Here is a 21,432-nt window from a genome sequence, read left to right on the forward strand (position 1 = left end):
AGTTACCGGCATGCACCGGCAGGCTGCGGTGGCGTAGTGCAACTCGTGGTGAGATCGGTCTAATCTCGCTTTCGTCTCCCCAGAGGCTCCTCTACGGGTGCGCCGCGGCGGCAGCCCGGAGCACTAGGCAGCCACGCCACGGCCGGCTCGACTGGATCGGCGCGCGCGGCGGGGTTGCTACGGTACAGTGTACTAGAAGGGGGCAGTGGGCTTAGCTATGCGATGCGGCGGCTCCACGAATGTCACAGATATCAGCTTCTCCGATAGCCCGAGCGGCGGCGCTGGCGTCAGTTTCAATGGAGCGTGGGTGCGACGGCGCAGCTGCCCAGTGCCCGATCATATTCGTTGGATTTGCAGAGCTGCGTTGTTTTTGTTTTTTTGTTTATTTGTTTTTTTTTTTGTGGACGTCTTTTTTTCGCACATAGCCTTCAAGAGATTAGTATGCCTTGCAGTAACTGAGCCATGCCGCGGCATCGACAAAATCACTGTTACGCGCCTGGGTGCCAAACAGGCTATGCTTATGTGAAGGATGGGCCGAAGTTGTCCTTGTTTGGCGTCCCGAAGGATAAAAATAGGCGGGAAGAGTGGGGAAAAAACCTCCACAGAGCTGACAAGCCCCTGGACGACACGAGCGCAACTGCGAGGAAGGTACACTGGGCTCCTTACTGGAAGTTTACTATCTCGAAGCATCATGTGACCGAAATGAGTCACATGATGCTAGCGCTACTGCCACAGAGGCCACACAAAACGTGGTGCCCCAGCATTGCACGGGCCTGCGGGTTTCAAACGACCATAACCAGCACGTGGCCAGAAGCGACTCGAGACTCACTTAACACACTGCGGGCTATGTTGCGCGGGAGTATATTGCCAATTCCAGCACAAAATGCCAAGAATGCCTAAAGCTGCTTACTATGACGCCACCAGGCGAAAGTTTTCATGCCCGGCTAACAAACTTCTGTGACTGAGGAGGCCTCCTTTATCCCTTCAGTCAGCTGTACGGCTTCGTGAAAAAGCTAGAGGATCTTTTCACAGAATGCTTCTGTCAGAGTGAGCCACATATAGCTGTACATAAACACAGGCCTGAGCCTAATTGTCAAGTGAACTAGTTTTCACTTTTTGTTCAGGCCTCCCTCCATTTCTTTATGGAAAACATCAACCTGATTTGACTTAATAAATGTGTGCCAGCGTAATGATGGTTAATAATAAACGCAGAAGGCTACTGTGAAGCAAGGAACAACTAAAGTGCAACAATGAAATATTTAAGCCATATATACAAATTCATTTTGGCTAAGCAAAGGCACAAACCTGGTTAGCATGCCTGATGTTTTTTTTTTTTTTTTTTTTTTTTTTTAAAGCCCAGCTGGGTAGTATGTGCGCACTGTTTTCTGTCTGACAAAATTTTACATTAGGTCGACACGGCATGAAACCGTATATTTGGTCACCGTCCCTTTCATTCAAAATTTTCTTTCAATTTTTTTTACGATTGCCCGATAATTCGGAAAATTTGAAGGCCCCTTCCACATAAGCCCAAGAGTAGCCGTCTTCCTTTTCCACAAGGTACTATTATGGCAAATATCATGTGGCCTAAACAAATATAGTGCTTGCTAAAGATATGTAAGGACTGTCAAGTATGCCAAAATTAAAAACAAATAAGAGTGTGGACTGCTTCGAACTGAAACCGTCAGAAACGCAAGGAAAATCAAAGCTTCTGCAAGCAAAGCTTCCATTGAAGTTGCCAGTGGCGCCACCTCTTGAATGCGACGCTGACTGCGTCAGAGCAGCGGCAGAGTAAGCCCACTGCCCCCTTCTAGTACACTGTAGCTACGGCTAGAGTGTACTAGAATATGGTCGAGTGGGACGAGCGGCTGGGACGGCGCATGCTTTGCACTGAGGCGCCCGACGTGGAAAAATACTGGGGCGGCGCTGCGGTCGAAGTGGATTGGGCCGCATCAAGGTCGCGCCGTTGGAAACTGCTGGCGATACTGCTCGGCAGGGTCATTCGTACTACTTCGCGCGCTGATATTTGCGTTCAGACCGATCAAACGGTGTTCATAATCGAATATGACATGTATATATGTCTTAACAACAAATGCCTTTCTTTCTCTTCATTTTATTTTTAATGCCGCTTGGTGATTGCCCGTGCATTGCGGCCGCAGTGTCGGCTTTCATTCTACTATGTTATTGTACGGTTCCCTTTGGAGAAAAAATATTTTTCTCGTTCTTCAAGCAACATGTATGTCTCGTGTGTATTGTTGCGCATATAGTTTTCTATCAGTAGGTCTTGCGAAACGCAGACGAACCAACATATGTAACCTTCCTGCTTGCCGCTTCAAACAAGTAAAGCATACCTGCCCCAACCGGCGCCTTGTACTTAGATTTACGGGAAGCATTGGTATAGATTTAAAAAAAAGAGTAAACTGCAGTGCAACATTCCATTCAGGTTTCCGCCTTTCTCGCGTAACATAAGTTCGGAGTAATTGGTACGGGGTCATTTATTGCAGTCGGACCTCGAGCGCCGAAAACGGTTTTAGTTAGCCATTCTATATGCTAATCTTTTGTCGTAAGCCATACGTTGAATTTTTTTTCAGTTGATACTTCAAAAAAAAAAAAGAAAGAAAGCAGGCCTGCGCGGTAGCCTAATTAGTGCCTATATCGTGGATATGGCGTTGCGCTGCTAATTCTGGAGCTCGCGGGTTCAATCCAGGTCGCGGAATTCGATGGGAACGAAATGGAAAAAGACTCGTGTACTTCTATTTAGGTGCGCGTTAAAGAACCCCAGGTGGCAAAAACTAAACCGGGTGCCTCATAATCATATCGTGGTTCTTCCACGTAAAACCCAAGAATTTGCTCATATTAAAAAAAGAAAAAAAGAATGTGGCTGCGTTCTTCGGCTTATTTCTGGGGGTGTAAACAACATAAATTATTCTCGAGTCTGATTTCCGAGAAAAACATGTTACGCTTATCCTATATTTCATGCGTAAACGTAATGCCGTTCCCAAATGTATGACCGCTCAACTCTGCAGCTTGTATATTACAAACGGCTGCGTTCAGTTATCCGGTGCACTATCATAACGACTATAATGAAACAATTAAAGGAACGACATGTCTCACATACACGTAGAGATACGTGCAGATCTGTTGCGTTCGTTGAAGAAGATAAGTGTGGTGCCCCATGGGGCACTCAGTTTTAATGGGTTGCAAACATGGTGAGACTGTCAAAAATTCTTGTCCGAGTCAAGTTAGCAGATTTACAGGCTGCCCCAAAACGGCGCGTTTATATTGAATGAGAGCTACAAACTTGTATAATCAGGACTTATTAACACCCGGCCGTCCGTTAATTCTCTCAGGAACTGCGCCTCTGCGCAACAGCCACGACTCCCCGGCAGCAAAATCATTCGGAATAACAGTCCTCACTTGCATGCAGTCAATCTCCTTTGAGATTTCAATAGTGCTGTTTTGAGTTACATTCGAACGGAAATGACTATTCGGCGTGGTAGAGTATAATAATAACACTTGCACACACACACACACACACACACACACACACACACGCATGTATATATATATATATATATATATATATATATATATATATATATATATATATATATGGTTTTGCTTGCTGTGAACATTATTTCTGCGGATGAGAGTTTTATTTCCAGTATTCACTAATAAGTGTGTTTGTTACTGCAAACACGGGCGCTTATTCCGGGCGGGAGTTCTCACTTTTTCAATTATTGCATTTAGAATATTTGTTTTTTCCCTTACATATATATATATATATATATATATATATATATATCGTAAATATATATGTCTATGTACCGTTTGATTTAATTACCTAGAAATACATTGGTCATTCTTCGCGCCACGCATTTAATAAACCTGGTTTATTTCACTCTAATATTGTTTTCTTCGATCATTGTCCCTGATCAATATCCACCAACAAGAAGCGCGTGTAAAATGACACGATATCAATAATAAAATTTTCTTACGTAGCCTTCATGGTGCGGAGATACCAGTTACTTTTAGAGGACAGTGGTAAAAACAGCAGTTCACCTGGCTAAACTACATTTGGCACATTCCGTCAAGAGTCATGGCCGCACCAAAGCAACTAAAACATTTAAAAAATGTACTGCACAGAGGTTCTGCGAGACAAACTGGGCGTGCGCCAGCGTCCGCGTAGCGAACGCGCGCTCGCTAGCAGACGACGTGCTTGACAACGACAGCAAAATTGAAGACGTCGCCTTGTATAATCCCTGCCTCAAATATATACGTTTGACAAAATGGTGTAAACATAAAGTTGTAGTTGAAATAAAGCACTATTTTAAGAGCGTACTATGCGCAATCGGCCTCGGCGCCCGCAGCGAAAGTACGTTGAATATGCCGCGGAGCGCGTCTCCGCCCCAATCCAGTTCGCTCGCAGCGCCCTCGCACTATTTTTCCACACGCGGCGCCTCAGCGGCAGAGCGCCGTTCGGCCCACTAAACCATGGACACTCTAATTGTGACTTCGGATTGGCATCGTCCTTGGAGAGCCAGTACTAGAGTGACCTAGAATATGGGAGAGTGTCCAAAGCGCCGGCTCCAGCGAGGGCCTTTTTCTGTGAACTGCCGCGCCGCGCCGCTGCTGCTCCGGACCCGTGGGCTTTTCGCGCTCGCGAAGCGCGCGGGAAGCGAGGGTCGTCTGCTACGCGTTGTAGGTTTTTGCGTTCATTTTCCACGCAAAGCACTTAAACCCTATTTAACTTCAACAGTGTGGCGCTGCATGGAGCTTATCTATCTCTGAGCGTTTCTTTGTGCTTGGGCAGCAAGAGAATGCAAAAACTAACGTATCAACCTCATCAGCGCGGCCTAGCTCCGGTGCTAGAGTTCGGGAACGGTATTACGGTAACTGTGCGTGCGTAGAAGCGCGCTAAATGAGACCGTGCAAGGAAAGAACGTAAAAAAAGATGGGCACGTGGGCAATATCACCATGCTTGCAAGAATAAGAGTAACGAAAAAAGTAAATTACTCGCGAAGTCAAGTGAAATACTTAAGTGCGTGCAGTGACCGCTTCGCTCATCACTACGTGCTTTTGACTCACGGTCGGTAGTAGTTTAGAGCCATATGCATATGTATTTACTCATTAATTTTTTAGCCTCGACAATACTTTATCATGAACAGAGCACAGTGAGAAGGTGTAAGGGCAACAAGAGAAGGAGCAGAGACGGTCTTAACGCCGCAATATTGTCACGTGCCTTGTGAGAGAACTGGCGACGCGACGTTTATTGAGGGTAGCGGCTCCTGAAAAACACGGCGCTGGGGGCTGGCTATGGAGCGGGCGGAGAAGCACGCGCACTTCTTCCTTCTTGTCCGTGCCTGCCTCTTAGCACTGTACCCACTACTGCTGGTGGCATTTCCCCCCTTCCTCGGAAAGAGCATCGACTCGATGCTCAAGAAGGGGTTTTAGAAAAGGAGGGGGAAACAGCATGGGCAAGGCAGGTGCTCGTGCAAAGGACACAATCACAGCTAGAGGAAAAACAAAAGCACAGCAGCGGGGAAGCGCGACGGGTACAGTCTCAAGAAACAGAGAGGTTGCAAACAGTAGCGTAAGTAGAAAGATGAATAAAAAAATAATAATCACGAACGCGCAACATATGGCTTCATGCGCACAACGTGAACTACGTCAGGGCGAGGTTGTTGTCTACGCCGTGTTGGCGCCGCACTGTCTGGAACGACTTCGTAGTTCACGTCACTAATGCGGCGCAGCACTTTGTATGGGCCAAAATACCGGCTAATCAACTTTTCACAAAGGCCACGGCGGCGAACAGGGGTCCACACCCACACTTGGTCTCCGGGACTGTAGCGCACTTGCCGGTGACGGATGTTATAGCGCCGTGCATCTGCATGTTGCTGCTCACCGATGTGCAACCGCGCGAGCTGGCGGGCTTCCTCAGCGCGCTCAGCAAATTCTTCGGCGTCAGTCGTTAGGTGCTCGGTGTCGTGACACGGAAGCATAGCGTCCAGCATCGTCTGTACTTCGCGGCCGTAAACGAGGCGAAATGGTGCGAACCGTGTCGTTTCTTGTACGGCGGTATTATACGCGAAGGTCACGTAAGGCAAGATGCGATCCCATGTTTTGTGCTGGACGTCGATGTACATCGAGATCATATCTGTGATGGTTTTGTTTAATCGCTCCGTAAGTCCATTGGACTGCGGATGGTAAGCAGTCGTCTTGCGATGCCTGGTGTTGCTCAATTGAAAAATTTCGTCCATGAGCTGTGCCGTGAATGCCGTTCCTCTGTCTGTGATTACAGTGGATGGGGCACCATGACGCAATACAATGTGGCACATGAAGAACTGTGCTACCTCAGAAGCCGTGGCTCGTGGGAGCGCCTCCGTCTCGGCATAGCGGGTTAAATAGTCAGTGGCGACGATCACCCACTTGTTGCCGTCGGTTGACAGGGGAAAAGGCCCAAGGATGTCCAAGCCGACTTGGTCGAATGGCTTATGAGGTGGTTCGATGGGTTGCAATAACCCGGCGGGCTTCAGGGGTGGTGACTTTCGTCGCTGACATTCACGGCAGCCTTTAACATACTGTTTTACGCTTGCCGCAAGCCCGGGCCAGTAATACATCTCGCGCACTCTAGCAAGCGTTCGTGAGGAGCCGAGGTGGCCAGATGTAGGCTCGTCGTGGCAAGCGAAAAGAATATCGTCCCGCAAGTCTTTGGGAACTACTAGAAGGTAGGCTCGGTCATTCGGGCGGGAGTTCTTCTTGTAGAGCAAATTGTCTCGTAGACAGAAGGACGTCAAGACGCGACGTAGATGGCGTGGTATGGATGTGTGACGGCCCTCGAAGTGGTCGATGAGAGGTCGAATTTCAGCGTCGTCACGCTGCCATTTGACCAAGTCCGACGTAGTAAGGGCGCCCAGGAAGCCGTCGTCGTCCTCTGGCTGTCGACTGACAGATTCGGCGGGAGCACGCGACAACGTGTCGGCGTCTTCGTGCTTGCGGCCAGACTTATAAACTACAGTGACGTCAAATTCCTGTAGCCGCAAGCTCCATCGTGCCAGTCGGCCTGAAGGGTCGCGTATGTTCGCCAGCCAACATAGAGCATGGTGGTCTGTCACCACTTTAAAGGCACGGCCGTAGAGATAAGGGCGAAACTTCGTGATCGCCCAGACGACCGCGAGACACTCTTTTTCTGTGGTAGAGTAGTTCGCCTCGGCACGGGACAGCGAGCGGCTAGCATAAGCTATTACTCTTTCAAGGCCGTCTTGACGTTGGACGAGTACTGCGCCAAGGCCGATGTTACTGGCGTCAGTATGCACCTCGGTGTCAGCCTCTTCGTCAAAATGAGCCAGGACGGGTGCTGACTGCATGCGTTGTCGTAGTTCAGCGAAGGCCGCCTGTTGCTCATGCGTCCAGGCAAATGGCGTGTCATCCCTGGTAAGGCGAGTCAGGGGTTCCGCAATCTTCGAAAAGTTGTCGATGAAGCGGCGATAATACGCACACAAGCCCAGGAAGCGTCGGACGGCCTTCTTGTCGGCAGGAGGAGGAAAAGCTGCTACAGCGGCAAGTTTGTCGGGATCGGGTCGAACTCCTTTGGCGCTGACGACGTGTCCGAGAAACTTGAGCTCTTCATAACCGAAGTGACACTTTTCTGGTTTAAGCGTGAGATTAGCCGATCGGAGCGCTTCTAGCACATGCCGCAGGCGATGAAGATGTTGCTCAAATGTTTCAGAAAAGACAACTACGTCGTCAAGATACACAAGGCAAGTCTGCCACTTCAATCCAGCGAGGACAGTATCCATCATTCGCTGGAAGGTTGCTGGGGCAGAACACAAACCGAAAGGGAGCACTCGGAATTCGTAAAGGCCGTCGGGAGTCACAAAGGCAGTTTTCTCGCGGTCTCGTTCGTCGACCTCGATCTGCCAGTATCCACTTTTCAAATCGAGCGACGAAAAGTACTGGGCACGCCGCAGTCTATCCAACGAGTCGTCGATACGCGGCAGTGGGTACACGTCCTTTTTAGTTACGTTGTTGAGCTTCCGGTAGTCGACGCAAAAGCGTAGCGTTCCGTCTTTCTTTTTCACAAGAACGACCGGGGACGACCATGAGCTGTTAGAAGGTTCGATTACGCCATCTTCAAGCATCTCTTGTACTTGCGTACGAATCGCTTCACGTTCCTTTGCCGACACGCGGTAGGGCTGCTGGCGTATCGGGCGTGCGTCGTCGCAGGTGATGATCCTGTGCCTTGTAACTGAAGTCTGGCGTACCTTAGACGAGCTTGCGAAGCATTCCCTGAATTCAAGCAAGAGCTCGTGCAGTGCCGCCTGTTTGTCTGGAGATAACTCTGAATTAATGTCGACGTTGCCTAGTGACTTGTCAGCCATCCTCACTGGTTCAGGGGTAAAACATTCAGCAACGTGCTCTATTTCCTCGGCAAACGCTATCGAAGTACCGCGGAACAGGTGTCGATGCTCGTTACTGAAGTTGGTGACAAGCAACTGAGAACGGCCATCACTAAGCTGTAGCACACTTCTAGCAGCACAAACACCTTGCATCAGTAGATGCGATAAGTTACTTTCAGCGACCACTTCACCTTCGCGCATTCCACCGCACAACACTTCGACTAGGACACTGGTTCGCGGAGGAAGCGTAACACATTCGGTGGAGACACGAAGGGCGTCGTCTCGACGCTTGTGGTCGTACCCGTCGAGTGCTCGGTCTGCTGAGAAGGTGACTACACCTCCCCGTAGGTCAATAACAGCGCCGTATTCTTGGAGAAAATCAACCCCGAGAATGACGTCACGGGAGCATACGCGTAGGACAAGGCAGCTCGCCACGAATGTCGATCCTCGAATCCGAACTCTTGTCGTGCAGGTTCCCAGTGGAGTAACGACGTGACCGCCAGCCGTACGAATCTGCGAGCCATTCCAAGGGGTAATTACTTTCTTCAGCAACGTCGCCAGCTTCCCGCTTAAGATGGAATAGTCCGCACCGGTATCTACTAAAGCGCTAACCGCGTAACCGTCGATCACCACCGGTATGTCGAGCGAAAGCCGGTCATTCCGTTCATCTGCAGTTGACGTCGGATCGGTGTCCTCGCTCGTTCGCGTCGATCGGAGGTCTTCAGCGTGTCGACTGTCAGCGGCCTCGCCCCCAAAGGTCGCTGTGGTTAGTTTTCCCGGCGGGGACTTGGTGATCGTGTGCCGGAATATCGCTGGGGCGGTGGTGAAAATCGCCGTGGTGACGGCGAGCGGGACTGTCGCCCGGTAGACGGTGGCATGCGTTGTTGAGCAAGGTAATCTCTATCTCCCGAGGTCGTTGGCCAAGTCGGGGTGGCGGTGAGTAGGTGGAAAAGCCCCGCAACCCGAGACGTCGGTATGGGCACTGGCGGTACAAATGATCTGCCTCACCGCAGTGGAAGCACAGAGGTCGACGGTCCGGTGTGCGCCAAACATCCGACTTCCGAGGGGTCATGCGGCGATCGTCGGCGTAATATACCGGTGGCTCCTGCGGAACCGCAGCGGGAGGAGCAGCGGAAGGAAACGCTGGAGGCGCGCGTCGTTCTGCTATGTATGGTACTGGTTGTGCAGATGAAAGCGTAACCGGATGAGCCGCGTGAACTAACAGCGGGGTTGGTGCAGGGAGTCTCAGGGCTTCCGCGTAGGTCGCACGGCGATGGTCAGTAGGTGCAGGCGCGATGTAAGGAAGAGGACAGGTCGACCGGAGCGCTTGATGAACTTCATCTTTGACGACACTCTCAATAGAGCTCACCACCGCTTGTGACGTGCCGAAAGCCTTCTGTATTTCTTCGCGCACGACAGTGCGGATTAGTTCGCGAAGGTGGTCATCGTTGCTTCTGGTGGCCGTGAAAATATCGGTGGTGGATGTCACGTTCACTTGCCGCTCATAGAAATTCGATCGTTGCTGCAGCATCTTCTCCATACTTACAGCTTCAGATAAAAACTCGGCGACAGTCTTCGGAGGGCTCCGCACAAGACCAGCGAAGAGCTCTCCTTCACTCCTCGCATCAGGTGACGCAACTTCTTGTCCTCGGTCATTCCCGAGTCTGCTCGTCTGAAGAGGCGCGTCATATCTTCCACGAACGTGGTAACACTTTCGTTGGGAAGCTGAACGCGGACCTGGATTGCTCGTTCGGCTCGTTCGCGGCGATCAGCACTGGCGTAGGCATCTAGTAACTGACGGCGGAACTCAGGCCACGACGTCAGTTGCTGCTCACGGTTTTGGAACCATGTGAGCGCGCCGTCTTCCAGGCAAAAGTAGACACTTCGAAATTTATTTCTGTCGTCCCAGTCATTGTATTCGGCCACGCGCTCGAAGTCGGCCATCCAGTCTTCGACGTCTTCGAAAGCCTTGCCATGGAACGACTTTGGAACCCGTGGATTTTGAAGCGTGTACCGGTTCGTCACTGCGGCGCCTTCCATACCGGTTGAGATGGTCTGAAGCGCTGCGGGGTCTTCAGGAGGCAGTCCCCGGATCCTGCGGCTGGCCCGGTGGACCGGCGTATCGATTGGCACGGGGGTAGTGGTTCCACTGCCAGAAGGGGTCTGCGACATGGGCGAGGAATACCCAGCACCTCCACCACTTTGTCACGTGCCTTGTGAGAGAACTGGCGACGCGACGTTTATTGAGGGTAGCGGCTCCTGAAAAACACGGCGCTGGGGGCTGGCTATGGAGCGGGCGGAGAAGCACGCGCACTTCTTCCTTCTTGTCCGTGCCTGCCTCTTAGCACTGTACCCACTACTGCTCGTGGCAATATTGTTGGCCAATTTCGCTTCAGAGATAGCCTACACGAACAATTCTTGCTGTATGCTATGTCTTCAATACAAACTTCGCGCACGATGTACCTTAAGGTTCACAGTGAGCGAAGCTGGTTTCAAATTCTGACATTCGAAAGAAAAGTCATTCCAGCCAATAGGTAAGCAAACATAAAAAAATGTGAACAAATACATATTTTTCTACATTGAAATGAATAGATAGCTACTACTGACCTAGCTATTTACTCATTCCTTATGCAAAAGCTATTGCAGCAATAGCCTATGAATCCTCTCTGAAATTACCAACATATAACTCCTCATGATATAATAGTTATTGCTTAACGTGTGATTTTTTACATAAACTAACAAGCATTCATGACGCGTGATGATTTTTGTGCTTGCATTATATTGAGTGGAAAATCGTCTTGAAAACTACAATCTTTTATGCACTACAAATATCACTATTGATTCTACATATTCCTAAAATAGTTACCTTCAATCAGTAAAACATGAGAAGTTTATGTTCTGGTGATTAGCTGCCTTTTTCATTACGTAACTACAAGTACGTAATTATTTATCAGTAAGTATATTTGCTGTGTACGAACTAGCGAGCATACGCAATAAATATTCCTATAAAGTTACTTTCACGTTAAAATTCGCTTAGTGTTCGCGCTCTTGCAATACAAGAAGGCGAAAGACGATTTGCACATCCGTAAAGCATCACATTTCCGTTTTCTGACGTTCGCTCGTAATTATGAAATGAGACGTACGTACACAATGTTGCACTGTCAGCATTTCATTAATTTTGGTTTGTCTTGTTTTTTTTTGCAGCCGTATCTTTCTAGCGTACCGTTTACGTACACGCCGTACGTGTTAGCTTAGTGGCTTTGGTAGGTTGGACTGCTAAACTCGAAGAGGTGGGTTCGATTCCCGGCCACGGCGGCTTACATTTCGATGGAGGCGAAATGCATAAAACACCCGTGTACATAGATATAGGTGCACGTTAAAGAACCCCTGACGGTTGAAAGTACTGGCCCTCCAATACGGCGTTTCTCATAGCCAATGTATTGTAATTTTTGGATGTAAAACCCCAGAAATTATCATTACTATTATTACCCTTTACCTGTTCTCTCAGTTCTTCATGATATATGAGCAAGTTCGACACACTGAGATCGAGATTGGCATTCAACGCGGTCTTATCGTCACACCGACACCATCAGAGGGATTTCTGGCCGAAAAATGCGGGTTTGCACCACACGTGATATTGTTGTCGTTAATCGCAACGTGAATGCAAGTATGTCAAGTTACTAATGCCATGACCCATCAGTCATCTTAGTCACACATTTGTGCCTTTCCACGCTATACTTTGGAATATATACCAAGTGAACGAGCCGCGAGAGTCACGCGGTTTGTATTTATTTTTGGTACCGCGGCTCCACCGACGGACACATTACGCTTCCCAAGAGCCTGTTAAGGATTTCGCCTTAATAATAAAAACAAAAAACAGCAGAGCGTGGCAGGCAGTCTTATAGAACAAATCGAATGTATGATATAAAAGAAAGGGAACGATAGGGTGTAAAAGCGTTAGCATGAGCTAGCCATATCTTCCACTTTCTCCTGGTTGTCATCGCGATCTCCAGCTTATTTTCTTCTGCAGCACGTTCACGTTGCTCATTCCACGCATAACTAAATGAAGTAAGCGCGCGGAATGCGTTACTCAAACAGCCGCGTAAGCGCGGACCAAGCGAGCGAGAAGGAAATAGACAAAATACCCGTATTCACAGCCGGCAAACACGTTCTCTGTGCGGTGAGTCACTGCGGTATTACCATGCGGTGACGTGGTACTTAATATATCCCAAATTAACGCGATTTTGGCTACTATCAACCAAAATATCAGGCTCGTAGCAGACGCCCGCTGCATTGGCGCGGCTTCCGCAGCGGAGAAAGCTCACGATGATGATGACGATGATTTATTGGCATCCCCTTTGAAACGGGCGGCGACAAATAGTCACCTAGCCTGCTTGATTTAATCAGGTATACTATACATGTTCTTTATCTAGCATTTTTGTATACCTCTCATTATTTTTTCATTCTCAAAAATTTACCTTGTGCCGCTGCCTATGATTTTCAGAGATCAGGTCGTATCCATCTTTTCCCTGCTTTTTTTCCACCAGTACTCCAATCGTCTCTTGCTGTCTCTACGGCTGATCTGTTTATGTTTCCTTCCACTTTGAAACCAAGCGCTTCTGGGAGTTGCACGTTACCTACGGTTCTAGCTGGGTGGATCCCGTCGCATTCCATCAGGATGTGCTGAGTGGTTTCTGTATCTTTACTGCAGCATGCACATGTATCATCTAGTTCCGAATATTTGTTCCGATATGTTTTCATCCTTAGGCAACCGGCTCGAGCCTCAAATAGCAAGGCACTGCCCTTTGTGTTATCGTACAGACTTTCCCTTCTAATTTCTTTCTTCTCATTCTTGTAAATATCCATTGTCCTTTTTGTTTCCATTCTTTGCATCCAATTAAGGGTCTCTATTTCTCTTACTTTCTTTCTGATGACTCCTGGTTGTCTATTTGCAGTTTCGATTATCCTGTACTTGGTTGCCAACTTCCTTGACCTCTTCCTCCATTCTGTGTCTACGCTTTTCACGATGGATGGATGGATGGATGGATGGATGAGGCTGAACCCTTTAAACCGGGCGGTGGCATACGCCACCTAGCCATGACTATTAACATATTTTGTACTTTGTGGTGGGTGAAATTTCACCCCTACCTTGATTTTCTCCACCAATCAGATAACCTCAATCAGATACAGCAGCGCCGCGGCGCGGAAGTTCACACAAAAAGGTCCTCGCTCCTCCCGTGCATTCGCGCGGCGCTTTGGACACTCTCCCACATGGAGAGGCCCTGGAACTCTCCCCAGGAGAGGCCCTCCCCAGGAGATGCCCTGGCCAGGAGAGGCCTCTCTCTCCCCAGGAGAGGCCCTGGCCAGCATTAGAGTGTACTAGATAATGGTCGAGTGGGCCGAATGGCGCTCTCCCGCTGAGGCGCCGCGTGTGGAAAAATTTTGCGAGGGCGCTGCGAGCGAACTGGATCGGGGCGGAGACGCGCTCCGCGGCATATTCAACGCACTTTCGCTGCGGGCGCCGAGGCCGATTGCGCATAGTACGCTCTTAAAATAGTGCTCTATTTCAACTGCAAGTTTATGTTTACACCATCTTGCCAAACATATATATTTGAGGCATGGATTATACAGCGCGTCGTCTTCAGTTTTGCTGTCGTTGTCAAGCGCGTCGTCTGCTAGCGAGCGCGCGTTCGCTACGCGGACGCTGGCGGCGCCCAGTTTTTCTCGCAGAACGTCTTTGTAGTACATTTGTTTTTATGTTTTAGTTGCTTTGGTGCGCTCATGACTCTTCACGGCGGGTACCAAAGGTAGTTTCAGTCAAGTGAACCATTGTTTTTAACACTGTCTTCTAAAAGCAACTGGCATCTCTGCAACATGAAGCTACGTACGAAAATTTTATTATTGATAGCGTGTCATTTTACGCGCGCTTCTTGTCGGTGGATATTGATCAGGAACAATGATCGAAGAAAACAATATTAAAGTGAAATAAACCAGGTTTATTAGCTGCGTGGCGCGAAGAATGACCGATGTATTTCTACGTAATTAAATCAAAGGGTACATGGAGAATGGTACAAATGGTACAGTGAGGACTCCCGACCGTGCACGTTTGCATACGAAACACACGTATTAGTGAATACTGCACATAAAACTCTCATTCGCAGAAATATTATTCATAGCAGGCAATTAAAACTCTATATATACTATATATATATATATATATATATATATATATATATATATATATATATATATATTGCCACGCGCCTTCAAAGGGGGCTAACGACGTTTATTTATGAGCAGCTGGGCTCTGGAGAAAATGGCGGCGAGAGCTAACCATCGAGCGGGGCGGTTAGCACGCGCACTTCGTTCTTCTTGCGCCTCTGCGCTTGCCCTATTCCCACTACTACAGGTGACAATAATATATATATATATATATATATATATATATATATATATATATATGAAAGTGTTATTGATATGCTGTATACGACGCCGAACAGTCGTTTCCGTACGAATGTAACGCATAACCGCACTATTGCAGTCTCAAAGGTGAGAGACCGATGCAAGTGCGGACTGTTATTCCGAATGATTGTGCTGCCGGAGAGTTGTGGCTGTTGCGCAGAGGCGCAGTTCCTGAGAAAATTAACGCAGGAGTGTTAATAAGTCCGGCTAATAAGCTGCTAATAAGCCCTGCTAATAAGTGTAATAAGCTGTCATTCAATATAAATGCCCCGTTTTGGGGCAGCCTGTAAATCTGCCAACTTGATTCGGGCAAGGAAAACTTTTTTTTTTTGACAGTCTCACGTCTCACCATCTTTGCAACCCATTAAAACTGGGTGCCCCATGTGGTACCACACTTATCTCCTTGAACGAACGCAGCAGATCTACACATATCTGTACGTGTATGTGAGGTATGCCGTTTCTCTAATTGCTTCATTATTGTCGTTATGATAGTGCGTCGAATAACTGAAAGCAGCCGTTTATAATATACAAGCTGCTTAGTTGAGCGGACAGACATTTGGGAATGGCATTACATTTATGTATGAAATATAGTGTCACGTAGTAGTGACGCTGAAGAAAACAGTCGTAAAACTGTGTACGACGAAACTGGTTGTTTATTGGGCGAACCTGTGCCCACAAAAGCAAGGTACACTCAAAGCACAACGATAGCGACGAACACAGTCGGCGATCGTCGAAAATCTGATCAGCGGCAAAACGCGTCGGCTTTTATACCTAAGTCATCGAAGGTTCCAGAATAATCCCTGATGCCCGCGTGTCTTCCAGAAAGTTCTAGACAATTCGCGTCGGTCATACAATGAGATAACATAGGCGTCGGTGAAAACAGGCAACGGAAAGAAGCATCGATAACGTTCGAGAAACTTCCGATACATGCAGGCGCGTCCTGTGCCTAGCGATAACGTTTAACATTTGTTAGCCGGTGGAAAGCGGCCATCGGCGAAAGATAAACATGTATACGTGTCAATACCCTCCCCTTAAAAAACATCGTCCCGATGTTACAAACAAACGCGAAAGCGAAAACAAAACGACACGTAATAAAGAAAGAAAATAACTAAGTAACAAAGTACCTATAAGCTCGTCAGCGGGCGTAGAAAGGCTTAAGACGCACCACGTGGATGACTTCAGGTCGTGCCCGGCGCCCCTGTGATTGCGAAATACCGTCTGGCACGACCTCATAGTCCAGTGCGCCAATACGTCGGATTATCTTATATGGTCCGAAATAGCGACGCAAGAGTTTCTCGCTAAGTCCTCGTCGGCGTATCGGAGTCCAGACCCAAACACGGTCGCCGGGCTGGTAGTCGACGTAGCGTCGTCGTAGATTGTAGTGTCGGCTGTCGGTCCTCTGCTGGTTCTTGATGCGCAGGCGGGCGAGCTGTCGACCTTCTTCGGCACGCTGCAAATAAGTGGCAACGTCGAGATTTTCTTCGTCAGCGACGTCTGGTAGCATGGCGTCAAGCGTCGTTGCCGGGTTCCTTCCGTAGACCAGGTTGAATGGCGCCATGTGCGTCGTTTCTTGCACGGCCGTGTTGTATGCGAAGGTCACGTACGGAAGGATGGCATCCCACGTCTTGTGTTCGACGTCGACGTACATTGCCAGCATGTCGGCGATGGTCTTATTTAGGCGCTTGGTGAGGCCATTCGTCTGCGGGTGGTAGGCGGTGGTGCAGCGATGGCTTGTCTGGCTGTACCGCAGGATGGCTTGAGTTAGTTCTGCCGTAAAGGCCGTGCCTCTGTCGGTGATGAGGACTTCTGGGGCACCGTGACGCAGGAGGATGTTCTCAACGAAGAATCGGGCTACCTCGGCGGTAGCCGATTCATCACTGCCTTTGGGCAAGGCTTTTGTTTCGGCGTAGCGGGTGAGCTAGTCCGTAGCGACGACGATCCATTTATTCCCGGACGTCGACGTCGGAAAAGGCCCCAGTAAGTCCATCCCGATCTGCTGGAACGGTCGGCGAGGTGGCTCGATTGGCTGTAGAAGTCCGGCTGGCCTTGTCGGCGGTGTTTTGCGTCGCTGACAGTCTCGGCATGTTCTTACGTAATGGGCGACGTCGGCAGAGAGGCGAGGCCAGTAGTATTTTTCTTGTATCCTCGCGAGAGTGCGTGAAAAACCGAGATGTCCAGCCGTTGGGTCGCCATGGAGAGCTTGCAGAACCTCTGGACGCAATGCTGAGGGTACCACGATGAGGTAGTTGGCTCGGAGAGGCGAGAAGTTCTTCTTTAGGAGAATGTCGTTTTGCAAGAAAAACGACGCCAATCCTCGCCTGAACACCTTCGGCACAATGACGGTCTTGCCTTCCAGGTAGTCTACAAGGCTCCTTAGTTCCGGGTCGGCTCGTTGTTCGGCGAATTCGTCGGCACTGATGGGTCCCAAGAAAGTGTCGTCATCCTGGTCGTCTTGTGGCGGCGGTTCGACGGGGGCGGGAGACAAACAATCGGCCTCAGAGTGCTTTCACCCGGACTTGTAAACGACGGTGATGTCGAATGCTTGAAGTCTCAGGCTCCAGCGTGCGAGGCGACCTGAAGGATCCTTCAAGTTAGCTAGCCAACACAAGGCGTGGTGGTCGCTCACAACTTTAAAGGGCCTGCCATAGAGGTAGGGGCGAAACTTTGATGTAGCCCAGATGATGGCGAGGCACTCCTTTTCTGCTGTGGAATAATTTGCTTCCGCCTTCGATAGCGACCGGCTAGCGCAACTTACAACCCTTTCTAGTCCGTCAGTCCTCTGCACAAGCACGGCGCCGAGTCCTACGCTGCTTGCGTCGGTGTGGACTTCGGTATCGGCGTTTTCGTCGAAATGCGCAAGTATTGGCGGCGATTGCAGGCGTCGCTTCAGTTCTTCGAATGCTTCGACTTGCGGCGTCTCCCACTTGAACTCGACGTTGAGATACGTCAGTGGCTCAGCGATCCGTGAAAAATTCTTGACGAAGCGCCTGTAATAGGCGCACAGTCCAAGAAATCTACGCACTGCCTTCTTGTCAGCGGGTGGAGGAAAGTTGGAGATGGCCGCAGTTTTCTGAGGGTCGGGGCGCACTCCAGATTTGTTGATGACGTGACCCAAAAACAAGAGCTCCTCATATGCGAAGCGGCACTTTTCGGGCTTTAACGTGAGTCCGGAGGTTTTGATTGGTTGAAGAACTGTTTCAAGGCGCCGCAGGTATTCTTCGAAGCTTGAGGCAAACACAACGACGTCGTCCAAATAGACGAGGCAAGTCTGCCACTTCAAGCCTGCCAGTACTGTATCCGTGACGCGTTGAAAAGTCGCAGGTGCCGAGCAAAGACCAAACGGCATGACCTTGAACTCGAACAGTCCGTCTGGTGTTATAAAGGCAGTCTTCTCCCGGTCCCTCTCGTCGACTTCGATTTGCCAGTAGCCGGTTTTGAGGTCCATCGACGAAAAATACTTTGCGTTGTAGAGTCGATCCAAGGCGTCGTCAATCCGTGGGAGGGGGTATACGTCCTTCTTCGTGATCTTGTTGAGCCGACGATAATCGACGCAGAAACGTAGGGTTCCATGCTTCTTCTTCACTAACACCACGGGGGACGCCCACGGACTCTTGGACGGCTGGATGATGTCGTCGCGTAGCATTTCCTCGACTTGTTGCGTTCACGCGCCGAAACTCGGTACGGGCTCTGACGGAGTGGGCGGACATATTCGTCGGTTATAATGCGGTGCTTGGCGACAGGGGTTTGTCGAACTTTTGACGACGACGAGAAGCTGTCCTTGTATTGCAGGAGCAGAGCTTTTAGCTGTTCTAAAAGAGTTGACTGTTGGGCTAGTTGGTGTTTAGACATAGGAACCATTGTTAAAAGCGCAAAACCACACAACACCCCCTCCGCGCTCGCGCCAGGGCCCCGTAACGCCGCAGTTCCGTCGTCCACCGCCGCCGCCGCCAGCACGCCCGCCCGCCCGTCGCCCTGCGCAGCTACCAGCGGAAGACGGACATTTGGCGCGCCCCCGACCACCGCCCGCTCTGCTATCACTGCGGGGAAGCCGGCCATGTCTACCGCCGATGCCCATACCGCGAGATGGGCCTACGAGGGTGCGCCGTCAACGCGCCACGTCCACAGCTTGGCGAGCGACCACGTGACATCGCCGACTACCTTGCCGGAGCCCAGTGGCAACCACGACGACCCTCACGCTCGCCGTCACCAGGCCGCTACATCTCGCCGCATCGCCGCCTGTATGCCGGCCCAACCCGGGGCCGATCTCCCAGCCCATACCCGGGAAACTAAAAGCAGCAACCGATGGAGGTGCGGTTGCTACCGCACCTCCATCGTACAGCAGTACGACGCAATGCCGAAGATCCTCCGCCGCCGACGACGACGACGATTCGCGAATCATCACGACGAGATATCAGCACGCCGCCTAGCAACAGCCTTGACAACACATCGCCGCCGAACGAAGACCTTCCGACGCGACGTAGCAGCAGCAGAGCAAGCCGACGCAGCCGTGATCCGACGCCACGAATTAACCGCAACGCCAGACGCCGGTCTACCGATCTAGACGTGCTCATCGATAGTCATAACGTCACCGCTCTCGTCGACACTGGCGCTGACTATTCAGTTTTCAGTGGCGCGTTCGCCGCCAAGTTAAAGAAGGTGAAGACGGCCTGGCAAGGACCCGATATACGGACAGCGGGAGGTCACCTAATAACGCCGGCTGGAATCTGCACAGCGCGAGTCACGGTAAACAACCGCACTTACCCGGCGAGCTTCGTAATCCTGCCGCACTGCTCCAGGGACGTCATCCTAGGCATGGACTTTCTAAACCAACATGGTGCAGTCATCGACTTAAGGTCCAAGTCGATAACGCTTTCAACACACAAAGCGATACCGCCGGATACAAGCATCAGTTACCATGCCTTGACTGTGCTTGAAGAACAAGTCACCGTTCCGCCTCGCTCAAGCGTAATGATTTCCGTCGGTACCGAATGTCTGCAGACATGGAGGGCGTCATCGAGGGTGATCATCACTTACTGCTCGACCGTGAAATTTGCGTCGCTAGAGGCATAGATGACCTACGCGAAGGGAAAGCAAGAGTGATGCTCACGAACTTCAGCCACGAATATAAGCACATTAACAAAGGCCCCACGGTCGCCTACATCGACGAAATAGTACAAGCCAGCAGTGCTTTCGCCTTCACGGATTCCAGTGCACCTTCAACGACGACTGTAGTACCTGAACTAACTTTCGACGTCAATCAGAACCTTCCCAGGCATAGGAAAGAACAACTAAAAGCTCTGCTCCTGCAATACAAGGACTGCTTCTCGTCGTCGTCAAAAGTTCGCCAAACCCCTGTCGCCAAGCACCGCATTATAACCGACGAATATGTCCGCCCACTTCGTCAGAGCCCGTACCGAGTTTCGGCGCGCGAACGCGAGGCCATAAGGCAACAAGTCGACGAAATGCTACGCGACGACATCATCCAGCCGTCCAAGAGTCCGTGGGCGTCCCCCGTGGTGTTAGTGAAGAAGAAGGATGGAACCCTACGTTTCTGCGTCGATTATCGTCGCCTCAACAAGATCACGAAGAAGGACGTATACCCCCTCCCACGGATTGACGACGCCTTGGATCGACTCTACAACGCAAAGTATTTTTCGTCGATGGACCTCAAAACCGGCTACTGGCAAATCGAAGTCGACGAGAGGGACCGGGAGAAGACTGCCTTTATAACACCAGACGGACTGTTCGAGTTCAAGGTCATGCCGTTTGGTCTTTGCTCGGCACCTGCGACTTTCCAACGCGTCATGGATACAGTACTGGCAGGCTTGAAGTGGCAGACTTGCCTCGTGTATTTGGACGACGTCGTTGTGTTTGCCTCAAGCTTCGAAGAACACCTGCGGCGCCTTGAAACAGTTCTTCAAGCTATCAAGACCTCCGGACTCACGTTGAAGCCAGAAAAGTGCCGCTTCGCATACGAGGAGCTCTTGTTTTTGGGCCATGTCATCCACAAGTCTGGAGTGTGCCCTGACCCACAGAAAACGGCGGCCATCACTGACTTTCCTCCGCCCGCCGACAAGAAGGCAGTGCGTAGATTTCTTGGCCTGTGCGCCTATTACAGGCGCTTCGTCAAGGATTTTTCACGGATCGCCGAGCCACTGACGTACCTCACGAAGGTCGACGTCGAGTTCAAGTGGGAGACGCCGCAAATCGAAGCATTTGAAGAACTGAAGCGACGCCTACAATCGCCGCCCATCCTTGCGCATTTCGACGAAAACGCCGATACCGAAGTCCACACCGACGCAAGCAGCGTAGGACTCGGCGCCGTGCTTGTGCAGAGGACTGACGGACTAGAAAGGGTTGTAAGTTACGCTAGCCGGTCGCTATCGAAGGCGGAAGCAAATTATTCCACAACAGAAAAGGAGTGCCTCGCCATCATCTGGGCTACATCAAAGTTTCGCCCCTACCTCTATGGCAGGCCCTTCAAAGTTGTGAGCGACCACCACGCATTGTGTTGGCTAGCTAACTTGAAGGATCCTTCAGGTTGCCTCGCACGATGGAGTCTGAGAATTCAAGC

Source organism: Dermacentor silvarum, unplaced genomic scaffold, assembly GCF_013339745.2.
Source record: "Dermacentor silvarum isolate Dsil-2018 unplaced genomic scaffold, BIME_Dsil_1.4 Seq601, whole genome shotgun sequence".
Classification (NCBI taxonomy): Eukaryota; Metazoa; Arthropoda; class Arachnida; order Ixodida; family Ixodidae; genus Dermacentor; species Dermacentor silvarum.